Source organism: Chrysochloris asiatica, unplaced genomic scaffold (genome assembly GCF_000296735.1).
Source record: "Chrysochloris asiatica unplaced genomic scaffold, ChrAsi1.0 scaffold00040, whole genome shotgun sequence".
NCBI lineage: Eukaryota > Metazoa > Chordata > Mammalia > Afrosoricida > Chrysochloridae > Chrysochloris > Chrysochloris asiatica.
This window is the reverse complement of record NW_006408558.1, coordinates 1,844,257-1,854,662: the sequence shown is the minus strand read 5'-3', so window position 1 is coordinate 1,854,662 and position 10,406 is coordinate 1,844,257.

The window sequence follows — 10,406 nt, the reverse complement described above, 5'->3', positions numbered from 1 at the left end:
ACATCGGGATTCATTTCTAACAGCTATGACTTTCAATATAATGTTGAATAAAATAAGTTAGTGTGGACATGCTAGCATTGGTCTCGATATTAGGGGAAAAGATTTTATCATTCATTAATTTTTTTAAACTTTTTATTATAAATTGAGTGAAGGTTTACACAACAGATCATCATTTTGACACTGAACAAATCATATACTTTGTTTTACTCCACGTTTGCAGTCCCCTCCAGGTACCAAGAGTTAAGAGTATTTACCTGTAAGGAAAAGAAAGAAAAAGGAGAGAGTCTTGGCTTCAACAGCAAGCAGGTTTATTAAGAGTAAACCTGGGAGGGGTACTCTTAAGTCACCAAAGGAGACCAAGAGCCCCTCTGTTCCCTTACAGACTTGAGTATTTATAGTCCCTGTGGTCTGGGTATAGTTCTGGCGAGTTTACAATGGGCGGATGTGGGTGGGTAATGGAGATTTGGGCAGGGGTGTGGAGATTTTCCTAAAACCTGGAATTTCAGGAGGGGGAGGGTCTCCAGGTTTAACAAAGACCCAGGCTTCCTGGGGAGATTGGGAGATCAGAGCTCCAAGAGGACTCCATTCAGTGTCAATTGGGGGTCTTTGCAAAGCCATTCTGTTTTATCACGCGCAAAGTCCTCCTGTCACCTATATCAATACTGCCTGCCCTCTAGCCCATGAATAATTTTCACCCCCCACCACTCACTCACCCCACTCCATAACCATCAGAGACTGTTTCTTTTTTGAACAATAATATAATTTACTGTTTCAAAGTAACAGGGGCACAACCCTTCCTACCTCTTATCTGTAACTCTTCGCTGGGATCCAGTCTCTATCTTGAAGCGTGAAGGTTTTACTATGCTCCCATAATTCTTCTTTTGCTGGATATCAGGGCTTCTCCCACGTGGTAGTTCACCCAGCAGTTATAATTTTGGATGTAGATTTGTATAGATGCCCTTTTCAGATTAATAAAATTTTCTTCTGTATTTAGTTTGTGAGAAATGTTATTTTAAATTAATGACAAATAAATGTCTTATGTTTGTTGCTGCATCTATTGACATGTCCATATGTTATTCATGTTTTAATTATTAATAAGATGGATTACATAAATTAATATTTTAATAGTTTTATTATATTATCATCGACACAAAATAAACTGCAAATATTTAAAGCATATAGTTTTGAAAAGTTTGATCTATGAGTACACTTGTAAAAGTATCACCACAACCTAAATAATGGCACCAACCTTTATTTAGGTTTTTTTTTTCTCAGCTATACTTTTCATTTTTAAGTGTGCAGATCTTAAACATCACACATTGGATTCATTTCTAAATACTTCATATTTTTCATTGCTATCCTGTTTTGGTGGTGTTAGATCCCATCAAATCAGTTCAACTCATAGCCACCCTATTCATGCACAGCAGAATGAAACTGATCAATCCTGTGTCTTCCTCACAACACCGTTATGCCTTTGTACCAATCCAAATCATTGGTGGTCTATGTCTTTTATGCTGACCCTACAACTTTACCAAGCATGATGTCCTTCTCCAGGGACTAATGCCTCCTGATAACATGTCTGAATTATGAGAGACGAAAGCTCACCATCCTGATTTCTAAGGAGCATTCTAGCTGTACTTCTTTCCATGCAGATTTTTAGTATTCTTTTCTGACACCATAATTCAAATGCATTGATTCTTCTATGGTCTTCCTTACTCATTGCCCATTATTATAATGAGTGGTTTTAATTTAAATTTCCAGTTGTCCATGATGTATTCCTGGTGTGCTACTGTAGGATCAGCACTGGACTGAGAACTGCAGGGTCAGCAGTTCAAATCCACCAGCTGCTCCCTGGAAACCCTATACAGAGTCGCTATGATTTCGAATGGACTCAATGACACTTAACATTATCTATGATGAGTATATAGGAGTCTTTGTGTGGCACTGTAGGATAAGCACTGGGCTGCTAACCACAAGTTTTGGCATCATTTGATCCTCTAATTTCAGAAAAATTCTTGGATAACAGTGATACTATATTTCATTGAATTTGGAAGAACTCATCTATGACTCCATCTGTACCTGAACTTTTTCTTGTGATTAGAAGCTTTTTAATCACAAATTCAGTATATTTAATAGATATAAAGCTATTCACATTTCTCCCTTTGTCAGGTTTGCTAAACTGAATTTCTCACAGAATTCATTCTTTTATTTAAGTTTTCATATGCATTGATATAATATTTGTTCATATTTCTTTTTGCTTCTGATAATCGTAGCATCTATACTGCTAATAAGGAGCTCTGGTAGCGTAGTGGTTACAAATTGGGCTGCGAACCTTAAGGTCAGCAGTGCAAAACTACTAGCCGCTCTGCGGGAGAAAGATGAGGCTTTCTTCTCCCGTAAAGATTTACATCCTTGGAAACCCTGTACAGGGTCGCTATGGGTCAGAACCAACTCGACGGCACTTAACAACAACATACTGTTAATGCTCTTTTGCTTCGGATATTGCTACTTTATGTTTCTCCCATTTTTTTATTGGTTATTTCAGCTAAGGATTTTCCAACTTTATTAACTGTCAGCAAATAGCCACGTTTTCCTTTGTTAATTTTATATACTGATTTCTACTATCTTTGTTATTTCCCTCCTTTTACTTGCTTTGGTTTAACTTGCTCATTTTTTTTTTTCTAGGTTTCTGAGGTGGAGATTTAAACTTTTCTGGTTTGCAATATAAGCATTTAGCTGTCAATGCCTTTTGTTTCAGACTTTTGCATATCATTTTCCAATTCTGCCAGCACCATCTGTTGAAGAGACTATCCCCTCCCCATGGGACATATTTTGGTGTTTTGTCGAAGATCAATTGGCTGTACGTAGATGCTTTAATTTCTGGATTCTCGATTCTGTTCCATTGATCTATGTGCCTTTTGTTGTACCAGTACCAAGCTGTTTTGACCACTGTCGCCATGTAGTATATTTTAAAGTCGGGGAGTGACAGGCCTCCAACCTTATTCTTGTTCTTAAGCAGTGTTCTGCTTATCCTGGGTCTCTTTCCTTTCCATATAAAGTTTGTAATTGCTTTTTCCATCTCTTTGAAGAATGTCGTTGGGATCTGGATTGGTATTGCATTATATGTGTATATTGCTTTGGGCAGTATTGACATTTTCACAATGTTGAGTCTTCCTATCCAGGAGCATGGTATTTTCTTCCATTTTTGTAAGTCTCTTTTGGTTTCTTGCAGTAGTGTTTTGTAGTTTTCTCTGTATAGGTCCTTTGTTTCTCTGGTTACATTTATTCCAAGGTATTTCATCCTTTGGGTGGTTATTGTAAATGGGATTGCTTTTCTAATGTCCTTTTCAACACTGTCATTTTTGGTATAGAGGAATCCAACTGATTTTTGTATGTTAATCTTATACCCTGCTACTTGTCAATGCCTTTTGTAGTACTAATTTGGCTGCAGTTTTAGTTTCTTGAAAATATATTCTATTCTCCTTTATGATTTTTACTTTTATCCTTTTACGTATTTCTCTTAATTTATGACTTATTTAAATGTATGCTGTTTAATTTGCCAATTTGTAAAATTTTTTCTGAACCACTTATTTTCATTGATTGCAAATGAGCTAGAAAATATCATTTGAAAAGTTGAAATCTTTTGAAACCTAATTAAGATTTATTTTATGAATAAGTAGACAGTCTAATTTGATGAACCATATGTGGCATCCTGGTATGATCCTGTAGGATAAGAACGGACTACTAACCACAAGGTGGGCAGTTCAAACCCACAATTGCTCTCCACTACCCTTAATGTCACAATATGCAGTTGGAAAGAAAGTATCTTCTTCTGTTATTTATTTATTTATTTTTTTTTACTAGTTCTTCTATTGAAGAGTACAATTTAATTCCAGGTTATGATTGTGGATTTATTTTAGCTCTCTTAAATTTTAGTCATTTATTTTAAGCTCTGTTTGTAGTTCTACACGTATATACAATCCCTGTATGTTTCTGATGAATTGATCATTTGGTTATTATGGAATGTAATTTTTATCACTGATGATCCTTTGTCTTGAATCCTACTTTGTATGCTGTTGGCATAATCCTATTTGTTGTTTGGTGATAACATTTTCTCATCATTTTACTTTTAACCTATATTATTCTTTGTATTCAGTTTCTTGTTAGCAAATAGTTTGGTAATTTTTACCAAGTCTGACAATCTCGGCATGTAAGTTGGAGTGTTTAGGATATTTCTACCTTCTCGAATTTATTTATTTTAACAGTCTTATTGAAATATAATTAACACAATACATTGCACACATTTAACATATACTCAATAAATGCATAGTTTTGACAGATTTTTGAGGCATAATTTACATACAATAAATGGCAATTACTTAAAATGAACAATTCATATGCCCATGAAGTCATCACCACAGTGAAGGTAATGAACATATCCATTTCCCTGAATTCTTTCCTTGGTCCCCTTTGTATTTCTTTCCTGTCAGCCCCTAACTTTGTTTCCCAGATTCAGTCATCCACTGCTCTGCTTGTATTTAATAAAATTATTTAAATGTTTTCTAACACTAAAATCTTGCTATTTGCTTTTAAATTGTTCCAACCCATCCCCACCTCCTGCCTGCTTTCATTTTTGTCATTAAATGCTTTTAATTATTTCTTTCTTATTCCTCTCATGACTTCTTAACTCTAGCTTTTGTATTTCAATGGTTTATTTAGGGCAGTGATCCTAAATAAAGGTGAATTTGTTCTGCAGGGGACATTAGACCATGTCTGGACACAGTTTTGATTGTCAGAACCGGGACTTTGTTTTAGATGTTCCTGGCACCTAGTGCGTAAAGACCAGCGATAGTGCTAAGCATGCTTCAATGAGGGTAACAGTCTCTCCCAAAACAATGAATTCCTCAGTCTGAAAAGTCAATAATGTCCAAACTGAGAAACTCTGACCTAAGGATTACTGTATGCTGCCTAATTTATCACAAATAATTGTAGCTTTCTACTGTACTGCTCCATGGAAAATGTAAGAATCTTGTAAAAGACTAGCTCAATTTATCTATGACCCCCACCTCAATAAGGCTATTTTTGCCATATGTAAACACAATATAAACCCTGGAAGATTATGCTAGAATTTGCTGGTCTACATAGCCAGTTTAGAATATATTGTTGTTGTGAAATGCCATCGAGTCAGTTCTGACCCATAGCAACTCTGTATAGGGTTTCTGAGGACCAGTTGAATCACCGATCTTGCAATTCAAACTGCTTTGCAGTCTGGCCCATTAACCCACAGCACCACATTTAAGCAGATGTCTTATGAGTCTTTTTCTTACATTTTCTGTACTTTGTTCTGTTTGTAGAATTGAGTTTCTAAGTAATCATCCCAAATAACTACTGTTAATATTTCCAATGTAGAGACGATGACTTTTTTTTCTTATGCATAATTTTATTGATTGGTGTTTCTTTTATCTTTCAGGCATTTGGGATAGGAAGCTTTATTAGTTATGTATCATTGATTTTTCATAAGTTATGTGAGATGATAGTAATTGTTGTGTTGTTAAGTGCCATTGAGTTAGTTCCAACTCACACGTTGAGTCTTTGAGTTGGTGATCACATATAGGGTTTCCAAGGAATAGCTGCTGGGTTTGAATTGCTGACCTTGTGGTTTGAGGTCCACTGCTGATCCACTTTGCCATGCCAGAGGTCCAGCCTCATGCCATAAGTAACGTAATTCAGAAGTAAAGTAAAATATGATAGTATTATTGTTGTCCTTAAGTGCTGTCGAGTCAGTTCCAACTCATAGCAACCCTGTACAGGTTTTCCTAGGAGTGACTGGTGAATTTGAACCTACAACCTTCAAACTGACCTTTTGGCCCAGAGCTCTATTCCACAGCACCACACCCATATTTTTGATAAGAATGCTGAGGCCTAGAGAGGTAAATTGGAGAACATGATTTGAACTTTGCTATGTGTACTTCCGTAATCTGCTTTTATCATGACATGTTCATAGTTTATACACTTAACGATCATACCTTGTAGTTAGGGAAATAAAATATAGTCCAAAGCTTAAAAAATGATACACAACTTACAAAAACTGGAAAATACACATAGTTTAAGGAGAGTGAGCATGGCTTAAATAAAATAATTAGGTAGCCATGCAATAGAAAACTAGATATCCATAAAAATACTGTGTATTTCTAAGCACTGTGACATACATGGAGAGCTCTTCAGGGTGTAAATACCTCAAAAAATAAACTATACATTTTCATGTAACTATTTGCAACATGATGTGTAGATATAATTTTTTTAAGGTTTTGAAAAGTTTATACTAAATTAGCATAATAATTTCCTCAGAGCATAATCTCAAGAAAGAAGCTAAATTGGACTTTTATATTTTCTGTTTGACTTGACTTAAAGTAGAATGTTTTGATAAACAGAAATTATGTAATAAATGTTGTCTTCCTGTTATTAAGCAACCTTGTATAGAGTTTCCATGGCAGTACATCTTGGCAGAAGCAGAAAGCCTCATCTTTCTCCTGTGGAGTGGGTGATGGGCTTGAACCACCAAATTTCTAGTTCACAGTCAATTATTTTTCTTAGAGCCACCACCCTCCCACATCATTAATAATGCGACCAAAATACAGATCAGATTAAACATACTGTAAAATATGGCACTGTAGGATAAGCACTGGACACACAGTCAGCAGTTCAAGTGCACCAGTATGCTCTGGGAAAGAAAGATGAAGCTTTCTGCTCCTGCAAAGATTACAGCTTTGGAAACCCTATACAGGGTTGCTATGAGTCAGAACCAAGTCAACTGTACTTAATAACAACAACAGCAACAACAAACTCTATATAGGGTCATTATGAGATGGACCAAAAGGTTGGTTTGACCCACACGGTTGGTAGTGAAAAACTCACGAGTTGCTCTTTGGAACCTCTGTACAGGGTTGCTGTGAGTCGGAACTGACTCAACAGCTCTTAACAACAACATCATGAGTTGGAATGGACTCAATGGCAGTGGATTTGTTTTATTTATTTATTTTTAATATGTTCACAAGAACGAGTAACAGGGATCAGATTTCTCCTCCTCCCAAAACAATTAGAAAACAAACAATATGCATATAAAACAAACGTTTTTTTAAATATTTGGCAATAGGCAACACAACACTTTGATCCTAACAGAAAGAGAACAAACAAGGTGAGCTGTAATGTTATACAAGTTTACTGTCTGAAAACAATTCTTGGCCTGCAATTAAAAAACAAACAAAAAAGATACATTGAATTGTGCCCCTCCACACACATTGTATTAAAATCTTCACCATAAGCTGATATGCTTTAATTATGTGATTAAATCAGTTGGCCTCAGGCAGAGCTGGTTGTCTTCCATGACATGATAAAATAGAATCACCTTTTATAATTCCATCTAATATAATCAATCAATCCACTTTGTAGAGTGGATACTCAATTTAATCACTTCTGAATTATCCAAAGAGCAGATTAGATCTAGAAGACTGCACACAAGCACACAGGGGGGAAGCCAGATGCTATGTGAGGATCGCCAAGGTACTAAGTCTCCAAGGCTACACAAGAAAATAATAGACAAGACTTTGCTTTGGGCCTTTAGCCTCCAGAACTGTTAGACAAATAAATGACTGCCTTTAAAGCCACCCATTTGTGGTACTTATGTTAAAACAGCACCAGGAAATGAATACAAGGGGGAACACCCACGTAGTTCAGCAGTCTGGTTAGCCAGACTTGTGGAGGCGAAGACTGGAGGTGGGAAAAACCAAGATGGCTAGAATTTGTTAGCAGAATACTGGAGACAGAAGGAAGTAGTACTGTGGGAGAACTGATGAAAGCTGTAGAGTGGCTTTTTGAGTCTTTTCCAGAGAACTTCTCTGCGCCTGTGTGAAGTTAGTAATAGAATCTCCTCTTCCAAAATACAATGAAGGTGAAAGAGATAATTTGAATAAACCTACACGTATTATACAAGTTAAAGTTGTTGTGAAAAATATTTCTGCGATGCAAACTCCAAACTTAGATGATCTCATTGGTTAAATCTACCAAATTTAAAGAAGAGATAATACAAAGTTTACATTAAATTTTCCATGAAATTAAAAAAGTAATAAACACTGTATAAGATTATATTTTGATGATTCAAAAACCAGAAAGATATAATAAAAAGCCACAGACCAACATTGCTAATTAATATAGAGACAACAGTTGCTTCTCGAAAACCCTATACAGCGTCGCTATGGATCAGAATGGACTCAACAGCACTTAGCAACAATAAATTCTTTCAAATATTAAGCACATTGAGTGATGCGGTAGAGAAACAGTATACATATCATGATCATGTGCAAGGAATGTAGAGTGAGTTTCATTTCAAAAATTCATATTGTTCATGATGTCAAAAACAAAATTTTAAAAAGTTACGTTTGATAAAATTGGACTCATTGATGATAATAAAAACCTCTCACTAAACTAGGAAAACAAAACATTCTCGACTTAATGACATTGTTGTTGTTGTTAAGTGCCGTCCAGTTGATTCCGACTCATAGTGACCCTGTATACAGTTTCCAAGGAGCAGCTGGTGAGCTGAAACCACCGACCTTGCAGTTCAAGCATTAACCCGCAGTGTGACACCAGGATATATCCATACAAAATCTATTGCTAATATCATACTTAATGGGAAAGATTAGTTGCCTTTCCCCTTAAGATCAGGTATAAATCTAGGATATAGATGCTAAGCACTTTGATTTAACATTATAATGAAGTTCCAAAACAATACCATGGTGGTGGTGGTTGTGTTCCCTGCAGTCCGTTCTGACTTCTAACAATCCAGCACAAGGTTTCTGAGGCTGTAAATCTTTATAGGAGCAGAAAGAAAGTGCATAGAGCTAAAAGGAATAAATGAAAATGTCTTTATTCATAAATTACATAATTACTTACATAGAAAACCTGAAGAAATCCACCCTTCAAACTGCTACTAGAAATAGTTCTGCAAGGACAAAAATATAGGATATATGTATAAAACGTAATTGTATTTGTATACATTGCAAATGAGAGTCTTAGTGGCACAGTGTGTTGAGCATTGGGCTGCTAAATGCAAGATTAGCTTCTCTGTATGAGAAAGATGAACCTGTCTGGTCCTTAAAGACTTGTTGTTGTTGTTGTTAAGTGCCGTCGAGTCGGTTCCGACCCATAGCGACCCTGTACAGGGTTTCCGAGGGTGTAAATCTTTACGGGAGTAGAAAGCCTCATCTTTCTCCCGCGGAGCGGCTGGTAGTTTCGAACTGCTGACCTTAAGGTTCACAGCCCGATTCGTAACCACGACGCTACCAGAGCTTGGAAATCCTATGGAGCCGTTCTACTGCATCTTATAAGGTTGCCACGAGCTGGAATTGGCTCTGTAACAGTGAGTTTGGTTTTCTATTGCAAATGAACCATTCATAATGGAAGTAGAGCTCCAAATTATTTGTAATAAAATTTATAATACGAAATGCCTAGAGATCCTTTTTTAAACACATGCAAGAACTTTAACTAAAAACTACAAACCATTCCTTAGAAAAATATATAAAAAGATCTGAATAAATGGAGGGATAGATCACATTTATGAACCAGAAGAGCCAATATTAATGAGGTATAAATTTTCTAAATCAATCTGTAGATATAATGGAATCTCAATCAAAATAGTGGTAGGTTTTTTCTTGTTGTTTATTGGCTTTTTGAGGAAATTTCTAAGTTTTTTTTTAGCTTTCTTGGAAAATGCAAAGGATTAGAAAAAAAATTGGAGGGCAGCCCTTAACAATAACAAACAATCCTTATAGAGCGGTATTAATTTACGTATAATCATATAAATTAGTGAAACACCATAAAGAGTTTCAAAAGAGACCCATGCATATATAAGGAAGCCAGAGGCGTAGCGTTTTACATGTTGGGCTGTTAACCACAATGTCATTAGGTCAAATCCACGAGTCATTCTATGGCAGAAACATGAGGCCTTGGAAACACTATAAAGGATCTCTGTGAGTCAAAACTGACTCAACACAACCACCAGCTCAGTCACACATATGTGGCAAGTGACAGTCAACAGAGTGCTAAAGCAGTGTAAGAGGAAATGTAAATCTTTTCAACACATGGTGCTAGATAAACTGGGTATCACAATGCAAGAACAAACACACACACAAAAAAAATTAAACAAAAATCTTAGAACCTTACCACACACATAGCATATTTCCACACAAATAACACACATGTTATATGTTTTCTACCAACCACACCCTTCCACAATGTATATTTTGTAAGCAAGCTATGTTAATATTTTTTACAACTACATGTAAAAGAAGTAATAATAATTTAACATAGCATGCTATGTTAAAAATACCATGGGGGAAGGCACACTTGGG